Here is a 24,220-nt window from a genome sequence, read left to right as displayed (position 1 = left end):
GTTGTGGGATAAAGATGTTGTGGATTTCTATCAGAAAAGCAGATCTGAGTGTAGGATTGTTTGGAAGTGGGTGTCTGAGGAAGGAGGGATAAAACATATGTTGGAATCTAGGGATAATTTGGGTTTTCCCGGACGGATTTGTCTTCTTAGGGAAAGGCCGGAGTATGATGGGTCTTTGGTGACAATATTCTACAAAGACAGAGGGGGTGTCGGGTAGGGTTGCGTCGGAAAAAAAGGGGATACTGCGTCTTGCCCTAGGGTGCTGCTCCCGCAGTCCCCAGGGACCCCTTGCACAGGTGATCCTCCGTCTCTCGCTCGTCCGCCCCCAGTGTTGGGATGCAAGAGCGTTGGCCCTTCCCTGACGACCTGAACACAGGATCCCGGAGGTCTACCAGTGAGAACAACCTCTGGTTTCTAACAGTATATATAGACAAATAATGACTTAATACAAAATCTACATGAGACCAATACATCCTTAAAACTAAACATTCAAAAAGAATCTAAATCCATTTCATAAAACCAACTCAACCAGAATTTCAAATATATACATACAACATTTGATAAGATCCATTTCATAAAATAAATTCTGCCAACATTTCAAAAATATACACACAGTATTTGACACCATAATATTAAGATCCCCCATCCCCATAAAACACTCCAAAAGCTCCCGATTATGAAATCTTCTGCATCATTCCTATACTCAATAAAAGGTTTTTCCCTGATAGCGTTCAAACTCGGGCAATCAGCAAATAGTTGTTTCATGGTTTCCATGATTGTCTCTCCACATACCCTACAGTTCTGATCATTAGAAATACCAGTTTGTGTGCCCGAAATTTCAAGTCGGCATACAATTGAATTTAATTAACATATCTTTCCTGATAGTCAAGGCCTTGGACTAGGCCCTCAGATATTTAGGTTTAGTTTGCCTTTCCACATTAGTTTGCCTTTCCACATTATAACATATATATTCTTTTGCTGTTTCTCTTCATGGCCAGTACCACCCACAGCTGCTCTTTATCAGTAGTTTTTTATAGTCTCTTTACTCTGTACTTCTATTTGGAGAATTCCATTCCGATTATGCAGTTGCTGATTGGCTGAGTCCAGTATGCCTCAATCTTCTTTGCCCATTCCAGACCGCTATTACGCATAGGTGTATCCTGTTTAGTATAGAACATATATATCACATGTACAAGGGCGTTGGGCTCCATCTTCCTTATTCACCGAATTAACAATAGTAATTTTATCGAGATCAAAGTGCCAATACTGGTTAGCCCACAATCGGGCATAATATACTCACAAGGTATTCTCCTCGGTAGCCATTGTTTTCCAGTGCACTCAACCTGTTTTGTAGCCCCGTCTGTGTATAATCGATAATTAAAATATCATCTGCGTACCCCAGCCATGATACGCAGTGTGAACTATACTTAACAGCACTAGGACCTGGAGTAGCTAGGGCACAATGAAGATCTGTCCGATATAGATTGAACAGGGTCGGTGCAAGTATACAACTCTGCTTTACCCCACAACAGGTGCCAAACCAGCCAAATCACCTCCCCTCTCCATCTAATCTGATGCGCACTCTAGTATTGGCCTGAAGTCTGGTATCATTAATAGCAGTCCTTGAATGCATTCAGCTTATGCCACAATCGCTCTCTTAAGATAATATTGAATGCCACTGAGAAATCGATAAATGCTGCATTCACAGTTTCTTGGGGTCCACAGCAAGCTCTATCAATGATGTCAATCTAATCGGGTTATAGACTGCTGAGGACCCCTTTCTAAATCCAGTCTGATTTGGAGGGATTATGTGGTTTTCACTCACCAGGGGTACTTCTACATTGTTTTGTATACAATGTTATTCTCTGTCCATGAGCTAGGTATTAAGCCAGTGTTACTAATACAGCTCATCGGGTCATGCAGTACTTCCACCCATTCCACTGAATTATTTCTGACCAAGGCGTTGGATGAGCGGCCAAGTCCTGCCGCCTGAGAGCAATTCAGACTCTTAATAATACCCATTAGTAGTGGTAGGAACACCCGTCCACCTCATATCTTGATCAGGACACTGCAAGGGGTATGTATTGCCTACAGCTATTTTTCTCCATGTGTTGCCAATATGATGTTCCCACTCTTTACTAGAGGCACCCAATATCAAGCAATACGAATTATTGGTGTCCCTTATGATTTTCCAAAACCCTGTGGTATGACATCATTCACAGACCTGGGATGGAGGAAAATTCTGCCAATTCTCTCGACACCAGAGATGAGCAAAATCACCTGAACCATTGGTAGTGGACAGATACATCAGATATGTCGTACATCAGGCACTGCCCCAAGGGTTGTATCGGAACCTGTACGATGGACAAGATGCAGAATAACAATCAATAAGACGCCAAAAAGGTAGCAGGCGCCCCTCTCTCGAAAGAACATGGCATGATAACCTGTTCTGTGGTTTTTACGCACTGTGAGAGTCCGCAGCCATCACTTTTAGCTCACTGTACTTTTCACAAAGGAGGAATACCCATTTGCATATCAGTCTATATACAATTTGGCCCCATTGAAGGGGGGGAAGTCTTAGTTACTTACCTGTAACTGTATTTCTCCAGCATTGGTATCTTTCATAGATTCAGATGCTTGAATATTCCCCGTCGTCAGACTGGGAATCCTCTGTGATAAATTTAATAATAATAATTTTTTTTTTTTTAAATATATATACATTGCTACCCAGCAGTGCATGTACATAGCCCATTATGGCCTATGAGCCATTTCATTGTGTAGTCTCTCCACCTCACTTTGGTCCTTTATGGCCCCAGCCAATGAGGTGGCAGGGCTTAAACTCCGCCCCCGGCAGCCATCTTCAGATTTTGAACCGTATAGATTACAGTATGATGGATGCCGAGCATAGGAGCAGCCTCTCAGGGGAGGCGGGCGGGCGCATGTGAATCTATGAAAGATACCAATGCTGGAGAAATACAGTTACAGGTAAGTAACTAAGACTTCTCCAGCATTGGATCTTTCATAGATTCAGATGCTTGAATAGAATACCAAGCTGTTAAAACATGCCATCATTATATACATATATGCATAAATACAGAAAAACATATTTCTGATCAAACCTTTACCATGCAGCAACACAACGGTTATCTACTTCGGGAAAGGAGGTTGGTCCTACCTTATACAAAAAGATGACGGAGCACTGCCTGTCCAACTGCAGCTTCTTTGTTGGTGTCTTCAGTCAGGCAGTAGTGTTTCGCGAAGGTATGCAGAGTGCTCCACGTGGCGGCTCTGCATATGTCCTTCAAGGCCACCCCTGCGTGGAATGCTGTTGACGCCGCCCTTCCTCTGGTGGAGTGCGCAGACGGCGGTCTAGTTAAAGGGTCGCCTTTCAATTGATGGCAGTGGGTGATGCAGGACGATACCCAGCGTGCCAGACTTTGTTTAGATATATGCTGACCCTTGGTACGGCCAGAGAAAGAAATTAATAGCCGGTTTGAGGAGCGGAACTCCTTGGTTCTTTGCAAGTAAAACTTCAACACTCTAGCAACGTCTAGAGAATGTAAAGTTCTTTCCGCTTCAGAAGCGTGATTCTGGAAGAAGGTTGGTAACACAATGCGCTCAGTGAACGACATCTCCGAAAGTACCTTGGGGAGGAACTTCGGGTGAGGCCTTAAGATGACGCGGTCCTTCTGGAACAAAGTAAACGGGGGTTCAGAAGACAAAGCTTGTAACTCACTGATCCTTCTGGCTGATGTGATGGCTATCAGGAAAGATGTCTTCCAGGACAAGAATTTCATTTCGCATCTGTGTATAGGTTCGAAGGGAGGTTGCATGAGGGCTGTTAAGACAGTGTTGAGGCTCCAGCCCGGAACTGGTGTAGGTGTAGGCGGATAAGTACGCATCAGTCCTTTCAGGAAGATTTTAACCGCTGGTAAGAAAAGTAAGGTTTGCGTCTCCGCGGTTACTGTGTAAGCCGCAATGGCTGACAGATGGACCTTGATAGATGACAGTGAGAGCCCTGACGTAGCCAGGTGTAACAAGTAGGGCAGAATCTGATCAACCGAGGCCGTGAGGGGATCGATTGCAGAGGTCTCGCACCATTTGGAAAAACCTGGTCCATTTCCTGGTGTAGGTGACTTGTGTGGACGGGGCTCTAGCAGCCCTGATGATATCCCAGCATTCTGATGGTAACTTTAGGTGCATCAGTTTGCGCTGCTCAGGAACCATGCTTTGAGAGACAGGCTCCTCGGGTCGTGGTGGAGAACCTTGCGGTTCTGTTGTGTCAGTAGATATTGATGTGTCTTGAGACGAATCGGGGGTTGACAGGATAGGTGCTTCAGAGTCGGGTACCAGACTTGCCGTGCCCAATCCGGTGCGATTAGAATCAAAGAACAATTCTGTTCTTTTACCCTGCGAAGTACCCTCGACATGAGGGGAATGGGTGGAAAGGCATAGAGGAACTTCCCCGACCAATTCACTGAGAACGCGTCTCCCAGTGATTGGTGCTCCGGGTATCTTGAAGCAAATCTCTTGCATTTTTTGTTGTTCCTGGTGGCAAAAAGGTCGATCTGCGGATGGCCCCATAAGGCAAAAATCCGTTGGGTTTCTTTTTCGTCCAGCTCCCACTCGTGGGACGCTGTGTAGTCTCTGCTTAGTCTGTCCGCTAGGACATTGTCCACTCCCGGAAGATGCTCTGCTCTGATCTGCACTCCGTAGTGCAAGGCCCATGCCCATAGCTGTTGGGCTTCTTGCGACAGGATCTGTGACCTCGTGCCTCCCTGCTTGTTTGTATAGTGCATGGAGGTCGTGTTGTCTGTCTGGACTGTAAGGACTTGACCAGCTATCACCGGTAGGAAAGCTTTCAGTGCCAACCTTATGGCCCTGAGCTCTAACACGTTGATGTGGAGCTGGGACTCTTGTGTCGACCAAGAGCCCTTGGTTTGGAGGTCCGCAAGATGAGCGCCCCAGCCTGATAAGGAAGCGTCCGTCCTCAGCAGAAGGGTCGATGTCGGTGCTTGAAACGGCATCCCCTGCAGAAGATTCCTCGGAACATTCCACCATCGAAGGGCCTTGTGCAACGCCGATGGAATCTGGACAATGTCTTCCCAGCATCCTGAAGCTTGTTTCCATTGGTGGTCCAGAGCTTCCTGAATCGGTCTCATGCGAAGCCTGCAGTTCGGTATGAGGAATATGCATGATGACGTCATGCCCAATAGGGATTTGTAAGAGCGTACGGATGTTGTCTCTTTCTGTAGGAAGTTTGAAGTTAAGCGTAGAATTGCTGCTATTCTTTCTGACGATGGCCTCACTCTGGGAATGTTGGTATCGAGTTCGGCTCCCAGGAAGAGAGCTACCATGTTGGGAACGGGGCAGGACTTCGTCTGGTTTATGGAGAAACCTAACTCTTTTAGGAGGTTGACAGTCTTCGAAACTGCCGAGTGAGCCTTTGCAGCGGAGCTTGCCTTTATCAGCCAATCGTCCAGGTATGGAAAAACGTCCGTTCCTGCCCTCCTGAGACTTGCCGCTACCGGCGCCAAGCATTTTGTGAAAACTCTCGGAGCCGATTTTAGTCCGAACGGGAGCACTTGAAACTGAAAGTGAAGCTCTTCCACCGTGAACCTGAGGAACTGCCTGTGCGCTGGATGGATCGGTATATGGAAGTATGCGTCCTCCAAGTCTAAAGTGGCTAAGAAGTCGTGCTTGTTTAACCAAGGTAGCACCCCTTGTAAAGCTACCATCTTGAATGTTATGCGCTTGATAAATTTGTTGAGTGCCCTCAGGTCCAAGATGGGTCTCCATTGACCGTTTTTCTTTCTGACGAGAAAGAATCGGGAGTAGAAACCTTTTCCCCTCTGATAATAGGGTACTGGTTCTACTGCTGCCTTCTGGAGCAGTTTTTGCAATTCGGACATGACCTGTCTTAGCATATGCACTCTGCGAGATGTTGGAGGCAGGGAAGGAGGTTGGTCCAGAAATTCTAAGGTGTGACCCTTTCGGATCACCTGCAACACCCATTTGTCCGATGTAATTGATTGCCAGCGCTGGAATAACTGGCTCACCCTTCCCCCCCACCGGGGTGTGGTGAGGAGGGGGAAAAGATTGGTCGTCAGTTTTGCTTGCCTTGTGATTTCCCTTGGGCGGAGCCACGTCTGCCTCTTTGGGCGTATCTGTTGGATGACTGATATTTATTGTCTTGGTACGTGCCGCCTTGTGCTTTTTGACCATACGAGGAACGACCGTATCCTCTGAACTTGGAAGATGAGCCTCTAAAGGGACGAAAAGACCTATGGTCCTTAATTTTGTCCTTTAAAGAACTGATGGCTCTGGCTGTGTCCGTGTCTGTCTTGATTCCCTTCAAATGGTCGTCTATCTTCTTTCCAAAGAGATCTTGTCCATCAAACGGCACGTCTAATATCTGCACCTGGACTTCAGGTCTAAAGTTAGTAGCCTTCATCCAGGCCTGCCTTCTGAGCACTGTGCCGTGCGCCATCTGCCTGAAGCCTGATTCGGCCACATCAACCGCTGCGTCGATCATGTGATCCGATGTAGCTTCACCATCCGCGATTATCGATTTTGTCTCCTCCTGGAGCTCTGGTGGTAATTGCTCCGCCAATTTAGACATGCGGAGCCAGAGCTCGCGATCGAACCTAGTGGTCATGGCCAGCGCATTGCCCGCTCTGATAGTAAGCGATGCAGAAGATGATACTTTCCTGCCCATGGCTTCCAGTTTACGTCCGTCCTTATCCGGTGGTGCCGACAACGGTGAGGAGGGGTTGGCGAGTTTCTTTCTGGCCGTCACTGTAATAACCGAGTCTGGTTTCGTATGACCTCTCAAACAAAGCGGTGCCGAATCCGGAGCTTTGTATTTCTTTTCTGGCCTGGGCACCAGCGCCGGAGTCGATAAGGGCGTGGATAGTATCTTGGATCCGGAATCCCAGATGGTATCGAGGAGGGGAATTGTGGTCACTGTCCTCCTTAGTTTGTTCCTGTGCTCATAGAGCACTGATTTCTTTTCCTCAGAAGAAACCTGAATTTTAAACAATTCTGCGGCTTTACCTATAATAGTGTGGAAAGAGACGAGATCATCCGGCGGTGAGGCCTTGCCCGGCGAGTCTCTTCTCCTGGGCTTCTCGACTACGTAGTCATCCCACTCACTGGATGCGTCTGGCTCCTGTGTTATTTCTCCTTCTTCTGGTTCCGAGAATTCTCTAAAATGATCCTCCTGCCAGTCTGATACCGAGATGGTGGACGGTACCATAGTAGGGTCTACATCCGGAGATCGCGGTCTGTGTGATGACTGTGGTGACGGGACTCTTGTAGGTGAAGCACTGTCGGTGATGCTCCTCGGTCTTCGAGCAGGTTCCGGTGATCTCATCCGTTTTCGCGGTCTACTCCTGTGAGGAGAACAATCAGATGTGCCAGGAATCGGAGATGACTCTCTAGGAATAATTCCTGATTCTACGGGATCAATCGGGATTTGCTTCTCCCTTTGCCGTTTGTAAAATTCTTCTACAATCCTCTGCACGGATAACATGAGTATCGGGTCATGAGGATATTCGGATTCTCCCGTGGACGGTTGCCAAGGAGGGCTGTATTGTTTCGGTAAGGGACCGGTGGACTCTTCCACCACTTCCTCATCAGAGAATTCTTCCTGAAGAATTACATCCGGAAGTTCTGCCATGTGCCCCAAAGGTGAAAATTGCTGTACCAGTGGTTCAGTCTCAGTATTCTTCTCAATGACATTGTTTTCAATGACAGGTGTTTCAAATGTGGAAGGCAGCAATTCCTCCGTAACTGCCGAAATTTGTGGTGCCGCTGAAGGTGTTATGGACAATGTTATCTTCGTCGACAAGCCTCCCGTATGAGATTTCGTCGACGACTGAGATTTTCCCGTCGACGAGGGCTTCGCCGTGGACGCAGGAGATTTCTCCGTCGACGAGAGCTTTGTTGACGAATGTGGAATGTGTTCCATGGACGACTGTGTCATGGATGAATGCTTCGTGGACGAGTGGTGTTTCTTGCTCGTCGACGAATGCTTCGCGGTCGACATGTCCGATGACGATGATCTTATTGTCGATGATGTCTTAAGCGTGGTCGTCGTCGTTGATGGTTTCGTCGACCGGTATGGCCGATGACGGGCCTTTACCTTTCCCTTCATTCGTGGACGGTTTTCCCGCCGACTACTGCCCCCTGTTTTTTGCAAACTGCTCCTTACCTCTGGAGGCAGATTTTGCTGACTTTTTCTGGCTTGATAAGTCAACTGGAGGCAGAAAGGGTATCAGTTCCAGCTTCCTCTTTTTGAACTTGGGAGAGGAACTCCTTTCCACTGAAGAGGCCCTTCTCTTTGAATTTTGTCTCTCAGATGGAGTGCTGGATTGGACATGAGCTGTTCTGACAGACTCATCGTCCGAAGATTGATCCCTGGATTCCAAGTATGAAAGGAGTCTTCTATGCCTGTCATGAAGGGTCTTGGTGGAAAAGGTTCTACAAATCTCGCATTTTTTAATGTCATGTGGGTACAGACAATAAATGCAATGCTCGTGGGGGTCTTTGTTGTAAACCAATTTCTTCTTGCACCTCGTGCAGTCCCTGAACAGGGAAGGCTTCCTGACAGCCTGAGGTGCCTCCATTTCTGAAGAGCAGTTCAGTCGACGATTTTGAGAGGAAAACAACAAGTTTTGCCTCTAAGGTTAATTGTAAACAAAGCCCCTAAGAAGGGGAACAAAATGGAATATATTTACCAAATATATTCCACACAAAAGTAGAAAGATTTGAAAAAAGCTGAGAGAGCTTGAGGATTCCCTGTGTCTGTTAGACTGCGGTGAAAAATCTGAAGATGGCTGCCGGGGGCGGAGCTTAAGCCCTGCCACCTCATTGGCTGGGGCCATAAAGGACCAAAGTGAGGTGGAGAGACTACACAATGAAATGGCTCATAGGCCATAATGGGCTATGTACATGCACTGCTGGGTAGCAATGTATATATATTTAAAAAAAAAAAAAAAAAACGATGGATAAGTATTCACGATTTACAGAAGCACTGATAGCGGGGTCAACAGCAGCGCTCATGTCATACCGGTGCTGGACAGAATATTTAAGACCTTCAGTATCCCAAGAACAGTAAAGACGGAAAATTGACCCCCGTTTACAAGCCAGGATTTTAGGACATTTGCAGAGTACATGGGATTCCATCACAGGAAGGTGACCCCGCTGTGATCTCAGGCGAATGGGACAGTTGAAAGGTTCATGGGGAAACCTAAAAAGGGCACTCCAAATAGCTTATCTTACAGGACAGCCATATGAACAAGTGCTGCATCCGCTACTATGGCACTATTGAAACATGCCACACAGCTCCAACCTGAAGTATCCTGCCGAAGGAATTTTTGTAAGAAACATACATACTCGGATACCACATCTCCCAAGTGAGTCACAGAAATACCTGGAAGACGACATCATGAGGGCCCGGGACGGAGTTGCAAAGGAGAAGATGAAATTAAATGCTGTTCTCAGATGAAGAGCAAAGAGATCCCTCCTGGAGATAGCTGATGTAGTGCCAGTAAAACAACCCCAAACCAACAAGCACACTGGGGGTGTAACGATATACCGTTATAGATACCGTGCACAATTTTAATTGAACTATAATAACCGTCATGTTGTTTATACTGATATACCGATTTAGGGCCTGCAGCTATTAAGTGAGCTTTTCAATCTGATTTGGAAAGGCTGCAGTAAGCAAGTTCTCCGCAGTCTGGATCTTGCACTGTGGGATGTGGCGTCTGTTTGGCAGACAAGAGCATAGGGAAAGTGAGGCCACATTAGTAAACGCAACTTTGATGGCTGTGACCGCTCTCTCTGTGATCGGTAGAGTCGGATTAAAGATCAGCCGATTTGTAGTTTCCCACCAATTTGAAAGATGGGGAACGACACATCCCAGAATTCAAAGGGGGGGTGAACTGGATGCCCTTCTGATGCATGTCCACAAAAAATGTTAGCTTTGTAAACTGTATGAATACTCAGCCCATCAGTGCTTTGTGCTAGTGTATAAACTGCCCCCTTGTCCCCCCCACTGTCCTCCATGTAGATTTGCACATTGGCACTAGAGTTGTTGCTTCGCTTGATCCTTCACCTTTCTTCTGCATATGGCACTGAACTCAAGCAGGCAGGACAGATTCTACATTCAACTTGAAGTATCCAAAGCAATGGGGGCGAGATATTTCTCAGGTCTATCCTCGATTTGTGACACCACCCATGAAAGCATTCCTCCGTCTCAACTCACATGACAAGGGTCCTAATGCGCTCAGACCTGGGGAAAATGGTAATGATGGGGCTGTGGTGAGGTGATGGTTCCAGGCCATATTTGTGCCGATATGTATTTTAACTTTGTCATTTTCAAAAAGTTTTTGTGCCACCATTTTTAAGAAGGTAAATGAACATGTATTTTAAGAAAGAAATCAACATGGCCCACTGAACGCTGTCATGTTAGGATTACATGGTCATTGGTGACTCCAACATCAGACCTTTTATAATACACCAGACAGATAAACAAGCTATAGTGATTTGAACAATATACAACCATTCGGTCATGGGTGGTGGCTATGACATTTTGACAAAAGAAACGCAATGACATGGGCTTTCCGACCTCACATGAGTGATTTTTCTCCCTTTAATGGGATAAAGAACAAACTTTTATGACTGATCGCAGCGAGGGGTCATGATGCCCATGCCATCTGGTTTCAAAATAATGCAGGTCGAGGCCGATTTTCAAAGCGATGACCTGTGACGGAGCAGCAAGCATATTGCTCAAAATGTGCATTTTAACACGTCCACTAGTCACTCTTTCATTCAAGGCTATCAACGAGTGAGGGCCATGAAAGACCAAATCTGCAGCTGCCTTAGATTCCCAGAGGATCCACTAAAAATCTGCAGAGACAAGTTTCAAAATGCTGACAATTTATGAGCTTTAAGAAAATATTTAAGATTAGTTAACGCGGGGGGTGCGCTGTTGAGCAGCCCGAAAATGGCCACTTAGCCGTGGAGCTCCGTGTGGTTAGGAACTTAATCCGGCATCATTAGCGGTACGGTTTGTCCTTCAGCACCACATGGGCCCGGATTGCTGCCGACATTGTCCTGAGCAATCTGCTCTGTTTCTGTCCGGAATCGTACACTAGGGTCCCTGCGGAGCCGTGTTGGAGCCTGTGCCGCTCGCCTGGGCGGACCCCGGCGTTGCCCGTAGCCTGGCTGGAGCCTCCTCCTTGGGACGCCTCATCTGTCCACGGCGCGCTGGGACAGCGCTTGCCTGCCGCCTGATTGCAGCAGGTGGCGGCGGCTGGGACCCCTGGCCCCCCCTGGTGCTGCGGCTTCCACTACACCCGGCCGCCTGCGTCGGAGGGCCAGGAACGTGCCGGAGCTGGTCCCCCGCTCCCACCCCACCTACCTGCCTGTTGCAGCCTAACCCTGTGGCCCGCACGGTGATCGGGCCTGCTGGAGGAGCTGGACAGGAAGACCCGATCCCACTCCTGGATGCTGCGTGCCGGTGGCTGGCTCTGGAGAGCTGCTGCACCTCTCTCCGCGGGTGCTGGCCTGCGCCGCCCGTGGCACAGGTTAGGGTGCTGATTTGGGTCGGCCCATCCCCCTTGCATCTTCCCAGGTCCCCCGAGTAAACACACTGCCCCCTATATGCGGGTGCCACCCGCACCTATCAGACAGCACCATCTGCCCTGCAGCTTGCTCCTTGGGCCCTGGCAGACAGTGGGGATTGCAGGATACATGGACACACTGGGCCGCTGACCCTGTCTAATAGGCTAGTACCTCTCTGGAACTGCCAACAGCCACGCTTCCTTCCACTCAACGAACGCCGCCCTGGAGGGCACTGCATTACGCTGGTGACTTCACTCTTGGCCACATGAGCACCTAGAACATACGGGTGGCCTCAGCAACACGTTCCCAACGTGGCAGTGCTCCCTCAGCGGGCATATTGCCTATCTCACACTGGCTAACATCCCGCAGGCAACGCACTGTGGCAGCTCTCCTTGCTCCTGCACCTCCCCCGCTGGGCGACTGTACTATCTGCCATTCTGGTTCTGCTCGCATTGCAGCCTGGCCGCTACCTAACCTCCAAACACATCTGCAGTACTACAGGCCACCACTGCTTTTCTTTAACCTTAGCGACTGGCGACTACTGGATGGTGAAACTTGGCGCTATGCCCCTACTCCTCACGCTCATCTGGACCTGACCTGTCGGGTCACCTTCCTCCGCACTTGCGATGTCCAACGGGTCCAGAGGGGCCAGCAAGGTGGGCGCCATGGACAAATTTGCAAAGGCTGCCATGCGGGTAGACCAGGGGGCCGAGGCTGCCGCCCAAGAAGACCTCAAACCCGAACCACCCTCTCGCGCGCTGGCCCCCGATCTTACTTCAATCATGGAATCAATGGTCAGAAATTTTGCTTCGTTCCATGAAAAATTGGACAACATTAATGCCAACGTCGCATCCCTCAAGTCTCGGGTTGACCAGGCTGGAGCCAGGATCACCGAGGCGGAAAACGGAATCGGGGCGAATGAAGACCAACTGCATACTTTACAGGATACAGTGCCCACCTTGACTCGGGACATGAAAACAGTAAAGGCAAAGTGCGATGATCTTGAGTCCCGCTCGCGCAGAAACAAACTGCGCATTATAGGGGTCCCCGAGAATGCCCTGAAAGGGCGCATGGAATTGGCGGTTGAAAACTTAACTTAAGGATTTACTGGGTGACCCTGCCCTATCTCCGTACTTCACAGTCGAGCAAGCTCACCGGGCCCTATCGCCTCACCCCAAGCCGGGAGACTTCCCCAGACCCATCATCGCCAGGATTCTCAATTACAGGGACAGAGACCTCATCCTTTGCCTGTCACGCGAGAAGGGCGACCTGCGCCTTGACTCACACACCATCCGTATATTCCCTGACTTCTCAGTCGGGGTGCAACAAGAGAGACATCAATTCCTGGGAGTCAAAAAACTGCTATGTGAGCGCAATGTCCCCTACGCAATTCTTTTCCCAGCTCGGCTCAGAATTACCTTTAATGGAAAACTTTACTTCTTCACCGTGCTGGAGGAGGCTGTCAAATTTATAGAGGCCCAGATACCACTGCTGAATCCCAATGGAGATCCCTCGGTTGACGAGTAGGCCCCAACCACCTCGTGTCTCAGCACTTTGCTCGTCATTCTTTGTTCTTTTATGTGCTGATAGCAATGTACCTTTACTGGTTCTAAACCACCTTGTATTTCTGCTATCTGCTTATTATTGTTTGTTCTTCCATGTGCTGATAACAATGTAACCGTATTGGCTCACCCGTATGTACGCATTGAATACCTGTGATGACCAAGTTTGCACAATTCACCGCCAGTGATCAAAGGCGGCTCTCCGCCATGCTTACCTGCTTGCCATTATTGACTAACTCTTCTGCTGGTCGCTGACCCACTTGTACCTACAGGCCTGAATACAGACCGCCAAAATGCAGAGTGTTCCGCCTTTTGATTGGCTCTACCTTTTTATTCGCTCTAACTCGGGCCATGTGGGTCAGGTGTGATCATTCTACATATGTCTGTTCAATGTACCGCTGGTAACCTAGTGCCATTGATATTTTTCTAAGTGTCCACCACACGGCAACGGCGCACCCCATTGCGATTGCAATGTTTAGTCTTGTTAATTTGAAGTTGGGTATTGGCCCCGGTTGGGCCATTGGAGTTGCGGACCCATGTTGGGGAACGGCGGTTGTCCCCTCTTTCACGACACATTCTGGTTTTGACTGGAGAGGGACGGGGGGGCTACACTGTCTGCTTGGATGGGGTGGTGCGGGACGGGTGTGGAGCGGGTTTGATTTGTATTATGGAAAAAGCCGGAGTCGGATTGGCAGACCACAGTATATCGGGGGGGGCCCAGTAGGGGCGATTCCCACCTTGAATTCACTCTACGACAACGGTGGTGGGATGTTACTTAGATTATTAAAATGCCTGTAATAGTGATGTCCTGGAACATACGGGGCCTGAGCAATTATACCAAGGCCCGTAAAATCATGTTGTACGCTAACAGATACGGGTGCAAAATACTGCTCCTGCAGGAGACGCACTCCACTGGCCCTCTGACCAAATGTATGGCACCATCATGGGGACCACACGGATATTCCACCTCATATTCCACACGTGCCAGAGGGGTGCCGACGATGATCCATAAATCACTTAAGTTTGTTCTCCATAAGAGCTATGTAGACCTGGAGGGGGGATACATTGTGTTGCATTGCGCAATAGCTAACAGAGATTATTTGCTGGTGAATACCTATGGCCCTAATGTTGACTCCACCGACTTTGACCTGGTGGTGTCCATATTGCTAGGGTACGTGGGGGTGCAGATTATCTGGGGTGGGGATATGAACTTCATATTAGACACCATGTTGAATAGGGCTGGCACAGCTCCCAAGCCCTATCTGGTGCAGCGCGCAGACTTATGGCACACAGCACAACACTCGACATTCACGATGCATGGAGGGCACTACATCCACATACACATGAGTACACTCACTACTCTTCAGTACACAATAGTTCCTCCAGGATTGACATGTTTCTATTATCTGGTGCTATGCTGGGCAGAGTGGTGGAAACACAGATACTGGAGCGCACCCTGTCGGATCATTCACCGATCTTGATATCCCTGGAACTGGGAATACCTGCCCCTACCATCAACACATGGCTTCTCAAGTCGTCCGCTCTGCAAGATATTTAAGGCGGACATCCTTGCTGATATCCAGTCCTATTTTGAGCACAATACTCCCCACTCCACCACCCTGGGAGTCTGCTGGGATGCTTTCAAAGCCTTTATCAGGGGAATGCCCATTTCTAGGAAGGCGGGAGTCCTTAAAACTATTAGAACTGACCTCACCCCCTCCAAAACCAAACTACGTGACCTGGAGCGAGCCCACCCGGCGTCGGTTGACCCGGGTATTCTCTCCCAGATTAGCAAAGAGCTCAAATTTTTTAATGAACAAGCCACTAGGGAAGTCCAGTACTTCAGCCGTCCACAAGCTGCGCGGAAATACGGCGAGGGTGATGGATCCGGCAAAACACTCGCCGCTTTGGCGAGGGGTGAGTGGGGCCAAACCCAAATTACCTGCGTCCGTCCAGCAAATCCTGGAGGTCTTCACAGGCTTCTACTCGGAACCATACTCTCAACCGCCAGAACATAGTGACTCCCATATGCGGGATCTCCTCGAGCAGATACCAACTACCTGTGTCTCCCCCGCAACAAGAGACCAACTAGATTCTCCAATCACACTGGATGAAATAGTTGAGGCCATATCCAGTTTCCCTAAAGGAAAGGCACCGGGGCCCGACGGGCTAACGGCAGAATTTTATCAGGAGCATGTGGCTATACTGGCCCCCAAATTGCTCGAAGTATGAAACGAGTCACTCCGGCTAGGATCCCTTCCCCCGACACTACGTGAGGCTGTCATTACGGTCCTACTGAAGCCTGGAAAGCCTAGCGATGACTGCGGATCATACCGGCCCCTCTCACTAATGAATTTGGGCACTAAAATCTTTGCCAAGGTGATCTCTAACCGCTTCCTCCCTGTCATGTCATATATGGTTCATGATGACCAGTCAGGCTTCGTGTCCGGGAGATCCACGTCCCATAACATTAGAAGGCTGCTTAATGTCATGTCACGAATTGACCAGGGTGTAAGCGCAGTTGCGGTCACACTGGATGCCCAGAAGGCATTCGACATGGTGTCCTAGAAGTTCATGTGGCTAGTCCTGGAAACCATGGGCATAGGACCCAAGATGATTGCATATATTAAGTTGTTATACACCTCCCCAGTTGCCAGGGTCCGAGTCAACTCCCAAACATCCGCTCTGTTGCCTCTCTTCAGAGGCACCCTACAGGGATGCCCGTTCTCCCCGATCCTATTCGCCCTGGCAATTGAGCCAGTGGCGGACTACGTCAGAGAGCGTCACTCACATAAAGGGATACGACTGCAGGATACCCCCGAAATTAACTCACTACGCGGATGACTTGCTTTATCAGAGACCCCGCTGTTCACCTTGACCCAATCCTACGCGACATCACCTGCATAGGCACATACTCTGGTTTCACTATAAATTATACCAAATCCGAGCGCTTCCCTCTCACAAGCTCCACAGTACAACTTGCCACTGAGTACCCGCTCCGCTGGTCCCCTAACAGGATTAAATACCTGGGAATCACACTACTAGCAGACAACTACCTGGCCGCAGCGGAGCAAGCGGAAACCAGGATGGCGCCTTGGCGCTCCCTTCTGCTATCACTAGCGGGGAGACTCTCGCTTATAAAGATGATGCTGCTCCCCAAGCTGCTGTACATATTCACTAATGTACCTATCTGGCTCGGAAGGAAATACTTACACAAGCTGTGCGCTCAGTTCCTATGGCACTCCGGTGCTGTGCGTAAAAACATGGTCTGATATGGCACTCCCCTACGATAGAGGTGGGTTCACCACCCCTGATATGCTGCGGTACTGGATCACAGCACAGGCACAGTTTGCCTCTTACTGGTACCCTCCCCCCTCACCCCCATGTCAAGCTGGAGACCCTTGCGGCAGCCGGCACCTACATAATGTCTTTAATATTACACCGGCATTACGAGCCGGACTCGACCATTGACCCGGTCCGAACCACTGTGCAAGCCTGGGGTCGGATATTCGCCACATGTGCTGAACAACACCCATACTAAAAGTGGCTCCCCGTCTGGCGGTTTCCCGGGCTGGAACCCACATATGACATAGCCCTGGCGTGACACTGGGAGACCGTGGGGTACCTTGCCCTAACCGATTTCTACCCGGCGGGTGATTCATAACACTGCAGACTTGGAGGCCGGGTCACTCGGGTTCACCACTGGAACTCTTGCAATTTTATAGACTCCGGGCTGCCTTCTGAAGTGCTTGGGCCGAATTTCCCAATTAGCCCTCGGATTCCCCTGAGATTTCCTACATTGCCAATTCGGTTGGCGCCCGTGGGGTGCTCTCTTCACTATACAAGCTTCTTCTAACTGGTACCCCACCATAGCCTTCCAGGGTCCGGGACGAATAGGCGTCCGAACTGGAGTTGGAACTCACTGACCAATTGTGGGAAAAGATGTGCTTTCACACTAATAGAGTCTCCCTAAACTTCCGCTATCGCACCATTCAGTACAAATTGTTGAACAGGCTGTATTACACCCCACGTAGGATCTCCAGGTTTGTGCGCTCCGACCCACGGCTCTGTCCTCGCTGCGGCGCGAAGGGAGCAGGCCATTTGCATATGTTCTGGGACTGCCCGAGGCTGGCCGCATTCTGGGAGGAGATCCTGAAAACACTGTCCCAAATAAGTGACATTGTTATTGATCCTGACCCTATAGGGGTTCTGTTTGGGGCATGGCAGTCTGAGAGGGCTAAAAGTGTGGCTAAATTCTTAAATGTGAGCTGTATAATTGCTAAGAAATGTGTTTTACAGAACTGGAAGTGCTCCCCCACCCCCCCCCCCACCCCCCCACATTCCAGAAATGGTTGAACTTAATAACATGGTCCCGGAACTGTGAAGAAGAGTACCTCAGTATGCTCCCAGCCCGCTCCCGCCCCAAAAGCATATGGTCCGCCTTTAACAACTACCTTAACTGCCTAGACGCACCCTCCTCTGTGGACAATTCCTCGCAATCATCTCTGTTAAGTGCTGCAGCACTGGATGCTCCGTGATGCTGCATTCCTCATTCTTTGTTACGTCGCTGTTTCTATGTACCACTGTACTAATTTATACATGTATCTAATCATTTTTGGCTGCTCTGATGTATGTGTTTGCTATTTGTCTCTGCCAACAAAAATAACAGTTTACAAAAAAATAGAAATTAGTTAACGCCACCTGCTATACTGCGATAACCATGATATATCGTCATTTGGCAAGAAGGTTATCACACCACTATAAAACCAATACCGTGACACCCCTAGCACACTGCCATGAGGACCTCTTGATAATAACCAGCAAAAAGGGTTCCATGATAACAGCAAACAGTGATCAACGCCGAGTAACCAGAAACACTTCCCACCTCACAAAAATGCTGAGTGAATGCTGGCGGCAGAGGAGCATCAGAGTAAAAGAGGAGGACATCTATCCATCCGATGAATCCTACGCTGGGGATGGAGAAGAATCGGACTGCAACTTTAGGGCTGACCCTGAGCCTCTGGAACATATCTGAGCATCAAGAGTTAATGTATCATAGAACACAGAGGGCCAGGATGAGGCCAAGGGGACTCATTGAGGAAATGGGGTAAAGTGAATGAACTTGTTGCATAAAGTGGGGGGAGCTTGTGGCATCGATCTATGTAGTCTGTTGTTCTGAGGGGGCCGGGGAGTGGGGTAGGAGAAAGGAAGTGACAGGGCGGGAGGCAGATTGATTGTGGAGAGTAGAGAATAAAGAGGTGTTTATCTTGCTCCTGTGTCTGGATCTTCTTTAGAATCGTTGTGCAGGTTACAAAGGATTGGGCCAGGGCAGACACCCTAACCCAGAATACACCAGTTTCTCCCTAATGTAATGGATAAAATTGGCATGTATGTTCCACCTCATGCCTGCCAACCTTTTGTTACCAAGGCGGGTGAGGGAAAAAAAGGATTTTGTTAATGCGGTTTGGAGATCCATTGACTCCTGTAGACTGGCAGCTGGATTGGCAGGTGAGTTGACGGGTATGCCTTCTCCCTTGTCCCAGTGTTTACTTTTCAGGTGCCAACCTCTATGAAAGAAACCATTTTATTTCAATAAAGTGTTCCGCCCCTCCCTTCAAGAGATACACCAACTCCCTTCACACATAACCCATACTTGATACCTTCCTGTCCTCCTGACAGGGACCAGCAGCAACCCCTCGCTGCTGGACTTTCAGGGGCAGTTGGGAACCATTGTGTGCACACGGGCAAGGGCCGGGGGTAAGAATGGCCCGGGGGTGCAGTACTCCTGGGCTTTCTGCAAGGCGAGGAAGCTCAACTGAGGAACTATATGCACCGCACAGGCATTGAGGAATGCAGACACTGCGCAGTGGAAACTTAATTCATCGCATCCTGGACAGGGAGGCGGTAAGTGGCCGGGGAAGAAGTGAGGTCCTGCGATAAGTTGTGAGTGGGTGGGGAGAGGGAATCTAGGCCTGTATGGTGTTCCTCGTGTTTTGTAGGGTTGCCAACTTTGTTTGAGGCAAAACCCTCCCCTATTTTTAGAAGCGCCTCTCCCTTGACACACCCCTTTTGTGTATCTGAAAACTGTATTACAATAGCAAGGGGTGCGAAAAACATCATGCTGGCAGTGTTTGGTTATGTACCTATATTCATAAAAAACCCTCTACATTATTAAAATAATAAGTAAGGCTGAAATGACATATCATTAAGTTATATACAATACATGCTTTGACCTTTGAATGGTGAAAAGTTTAACGGGTTCTGACAAAATTGGATCCATTGACTGTCAAGCTCTTCAGATTTTAAACAAGATGTGCATTAACACCACCTGCCCCTCTTTCCAGATCAGTAGATGACAGTGACCATTTAATTATTTAATTTCTGAAATGGTTATTCGTAATAAATGCAGGTGTAAAAATCTTCCTGGGTGCTTGATTTTATGCCAGGGAATCCTTGAAAAAGCTTGGTGACTTAAGAACCTGCAGCAGAGATCTAGATGCAGGTTTTACATTAATCATCTCAGCGGGCACATTAAACCACCAAACCAACATTCCAAAAGTAAGCCATTATTGCCCAACCAAATTAATTTTATAAGAGCAAGAAAGTAAGTTTAAAGGCTGGTTTAGGCACATATATTCTTAAACTGTCTATTTTCAATCCCTACCAATCTTTTGGAGGAATAGACCAGCCATAAAATCAGGTGGCTAAAGAACTTACCACCCCTATTCGTCCCACCCCTACTGCTTTACACACACAAATCCATTGTGGCCATATTGACTCTTCTTTTTAGAGATGAGATCTGTGTAATTCGTGAAAAGATGTGCGTGGAAAGATCTACTCCTCCAGCTTTTTTAGACCCTTCTCTCTACCTGATTGAACAACCTTCCAGTGCTTTTAAATTTGTGACAGTGACGGATACCGTGGTCTCAGCTGCCCTGTAAAAGCTAAATCTGCATCTCCTGCTGACCCGATCAAGCTTCGTATTCTCCATTCTCTCTCTCACAAACTTGGTCCCCTTCTTACGGACACACTTGAATACTCCTTCTCCACTGGTTACATTCCTAACTCACTTAAGCATGCTATGATCTATCCTTTGTTAAAAAAAAAAATCCACCTTGATCCTATGGCTGCTGAAAATTACTCTTATATCCCTTCTTCCTACCATAATGAAACTGCTTGAACCCATTGCCACCCCTCAGCTCTCTGCCTATCTCAAGACTAATCATATTCTCCATCCTCTTCAGGCTGGTTTTTGTCCTGGCATGGGCACTGAGTCTCCGATGGTGGCTCTTCTCGATGATATTGCCCTGCTTCAGGACCGCAGAGGGGTTGGTGCTCTCATTCTTCTTGACCTCTCTGCGGCCTTCAACACCGTTGATCATCAGAGAATTCTCCAGTGCCTTGTTGATGCTGAAATTTCTGGTGTCCCTCTTAAATGGTTTTCCTCTTTTCTTTCTGATCAGTTACAGGCAGTTTCTCTTCTCCCCCCCCACACCTCTCCCCCCCCCACCTTTACTTCGCCTCCCATTGTGCTTGACTGTGGGCTCCCACAGCACCGCCCTCTCCCCCCTGCTATTCAACCTGTACATGTTGGCTTTGACAAACTTATTTCTAGTTATGGGGTGCGTTTCCTTTCATATGCCGATGATATACTGATTCTCTTCTGGCTAAATGTACCCAGGGAGGACTCCCCCTCCCCCCCTCCCCTCCCCTCCCCTCAAAAGCTGAAGGACTGCCCGTCAGCGGTTGGGATCTGGATGGCCAACAATTGGCTTATGCTAATTGGAGAGAAAACCGAGGTCTTGGTGGTTGGCCCCATCTCTGCAAAATAAATCTGGACCCCAGAATACTGGCCCACGTCTTTTGGCCTTTGTCCTGAACCTTCTACATCAGTCAAGAGCCTAGGCATTACAATCATGTCCTCAGGATTTAAAGAAGCCCAAATCTATGCAGTGTGTCAAACAGGCTTTGTCAAGCTCAAAGTGCTGAAGAAGGTTCTCCCTTTTCTCCCAGCCGATTCCAGGTCAAAAATTTTGACCGCTGCCATCATGGGATCAATCGATTATTGTAATGGGATTTATCTTGGTCAACCAGAGGTTCTGCTTCAAAGTCTTCAGATCCTTCAAAACGGCTAGGGTAAATGCTCTCAGAATGGCTCACTCCCATGACCTTTCTTCATCGCCTTCACTGACTTCCTGTTGGGAGCCAAGTAAAGTTTAAAATCCTGTGTATTGTACACCGTGCCATCCACCACGTTGGGACTGAGTTTCTCCAATCCAGACTCTTACCCTACCAATTAAATAGGCTTCTTAGATCAGCCAATCAGTCTCTGTTGGTCATCCCTCTATTTCAGCAGGTTTGAGCTGGAGAAAGATCTTTCTTTGTGCTTGTCCCATCACTGTGGCATGCCCTCCCTCCTCAGATTCGGGCATCCCCGTTTTTACTTAATTTTGAAAGCAGTTAAAACCTGTTTTGTTCTAGCTCCCGAAATGCAATCTCTCTCTTTTCAGCACCTTGATGCCGCCAGGTCTTGTTGCACTCTACAAATCCCTATACAATACAATACTAGATGGAATTCATGGTTCCTCGAGTGCATGCAGGGCCCATCATAACTCCTAAACCCAAGCAGAGGCTCAAGAGATTGACGCTGCAGAAGGGAGTCCAGGAGCTGCTGGTCAAGAGGGCCATTGGGTGAGTGTCAAAGATCTTTGTGGGTCGGGTTTTGTTCTGATCCCAAAGGAAGCAGACACATTCCTGTTTGTGATGGATTTAAGTAATCCCAATCTGTATGTGGTCAAATTTCATTTCACAATGAAGACACTGCAGCAAATTGAACCTCTGGTTAGGAATGGGCACTCTCTGGCCTCCATTGACCTTCGCAATACATACTTCCATATCCTGATCATGGGTTCTCATCAGCCGTTCTTGTGGTTCTCAGTGGTGAGACATCCCTTCTAGTTGTCTCATTTAGATTGCAGACTGCCCCCGAATGTATTAATGAACGTTTTGGCTACTGTTATGTTACGTTATGTTATTGGTTTTTATAAAGCGCACATTCGATAGAAGCATCATGGCGCTGAGAGGACATCCAAAGCGATGGACCTAGAACAGAAAGCTTTTTAATAGACAGCGAAAACCAAGGAGGTCGGCAGTAGCCCGGATGGGCATTTACAAGGCATTGCATAGCCTGGCTGCTGCAACCGAAAAGGAGCGCAACCCATCCAAGTGCGTAGAAACCGGGGAATGACCAGAAGTTGGGCATCCCCAGATCTTAATGAATGGCCAGGCAGATAGTGTTGGAACTTCTCCTGTTGAAAATCTGGTCCTATTCCATAGAAGGCATGCTGGACAATACAGAGGGATTGAAAGATAATCCACTTCTGAACAGGTAGCCAGTGGAATGAACGCAGGACTGGGAAAATATGGGGCACATAGGCAGTATTAGTAGCCACACAAACTGCTGAATTTTGTAGCAGCTGGAGTCAGTGAATATCAGCTGGTTGAGCCAGGAACAAGGAATTATGATAATCAGGCCGGCTCAACACCAGAGAAGACGCCATCAAGGGGTGAAGTTTCTCAGGGAGAAAAGGCAGAACCTTTTTTAACACCCTAAGCTGGAAATAACAAGCTTTACATATCAAATTGACTTGAACTGCAGCTGAAAGAAAGTCTGAGAACAGAACCACCAGGTTCCTGAGTGAGGGAACAGGTAGTGGGTAGGAACCAAGCTCTGGGGGCCAACAAGCAGAAGACCAAAGTGATAAAGGCAGAGAAGAAAAAGAAGCATGAGGTGAAGGACCCACCACCAGAATCTCCGACCTATCCCCATTAAGTTTCAGCCAGTTGTTCCCCATCCATTTACCCACAGCCGCCAGACATCTCCGTAACTGAGACGGAGTGTCCGGCTTGGCGAGATCCAGCCGGTTGATGTGGGTGTCATGAGCATAGGAGTATGATCGGAAGCCGTGAGACCGGATGAGGAGCAAAAGAGGCTGAACATGCATTTAAAAAGTACAGGGGACAAGGTGATTTCTGCTTTTTTGGTGGAGCGGTGGCTCCACTGTGGATTTTGCTGAGGTACCCGTCACTGCTTTGGTGTCACTTGAGATGTCCCTGGTAATTTGGTTAGCAAGTTGAGCGGAGAGGGTGGCAGCATTTAGGCATTACCCCCCCCCCAAGTGGCAGACTCACTTCACTATTGCAGGAGATCGGCAACCCTGAGGTGTTATAATGGGCATTGAAACCATGTTGTGTCCTGGTGCATGAAGAATAGAGTTCAGGCACCGCGATGTGGCATTCTGGATTTGCTACAATTTCCGTTGGAAGGATTCAAGATCGGATCGCTATCTCTACTTTGAGGGCACAAACAGTCAGCTGTGCAAAAACTTAGGGAGCCGTGATCGGCTGTGCAAAGATTTAGAGAGCCATGGAGGGAAGCTTTTAAGCAGAGAATCGGATGGGATGCTCGTTACGGAACTTTATTTTTTGAACACTTTAAGAGATTTACATCTCAAACCATTCAACAGTACATTATTGCAATGAGATTCATCAAGAAAGGCACAGTAACAACAAAGAGGCAGCAGAATCAAACTGGTATCGTATAATGTGAGAGGCAGGTCTTGTTCATAAACCACACACTGGCGTAGCATTTTGTTCTTCTGCTAGGCTTGCACTCTGATCCATTGCCTGCGGTGCAGTCAATGACTTCCCTAGTTCCGACTCAGAACATTGAGCCAGCAGGTAGGACAAAAAAGGGCCCCAAATATTCTTGGGTCTGTTCTACTGACCACATAGAAGACCATATTCTTTATCAGTTTCGCTAAGCCAAACAAGATCCTTGAGCCAAGTCTGTATTCCAGGAGGGGTTCAGCCAGTCCATCTCATCAGAATACATCTCCTTGCAACTATCATGCTTGTCGTAAGCAGTTTCCAGTTCTGCTTTGGTGTCCCGGGGAGCTAGCCAAACATTCAGCACAGTAATTTGCAGGGTACCTCACCTCCCAGCATATTGGAGACTGCTTCCA

At 48.3% G+C, this 24,220-nt stretch overlaps 1 protein-coding gene across 6 annotated transcripts in view; it reads left to right on the top strand.

Annotated features, from left to right (window-relative positions):
* The window catches only part of DTWD1 (DTW domain containing 1), a 152,033-nt gene that overhangs the window by 31,807 nt on the left and 96,006 nt on the right, over window positions 1-24,220 (top strand). The gene's annotated exons all lie outside the window — the stretch shown is intronic.

This window comes from Ambystoma mexicanum, chromosome 11 (genome assembly GCF_040938575.1).
Source record: "Ambystoma mexicanum isolate Mex_15411 chromosome 11, UKY_AmexF1_1, whole genome shotgun sequence".
In the NCBI taxonomy this organism is placed as follows: Eukaryota; Metazoa; Chordata; class Amphibia; order Caudata; family Ambystomatidae; genus Ambystoma; species Ambystoma mexicanum.
This window is presented reverse-complemented; position numbering and strand designations above follow the sequence as displayed.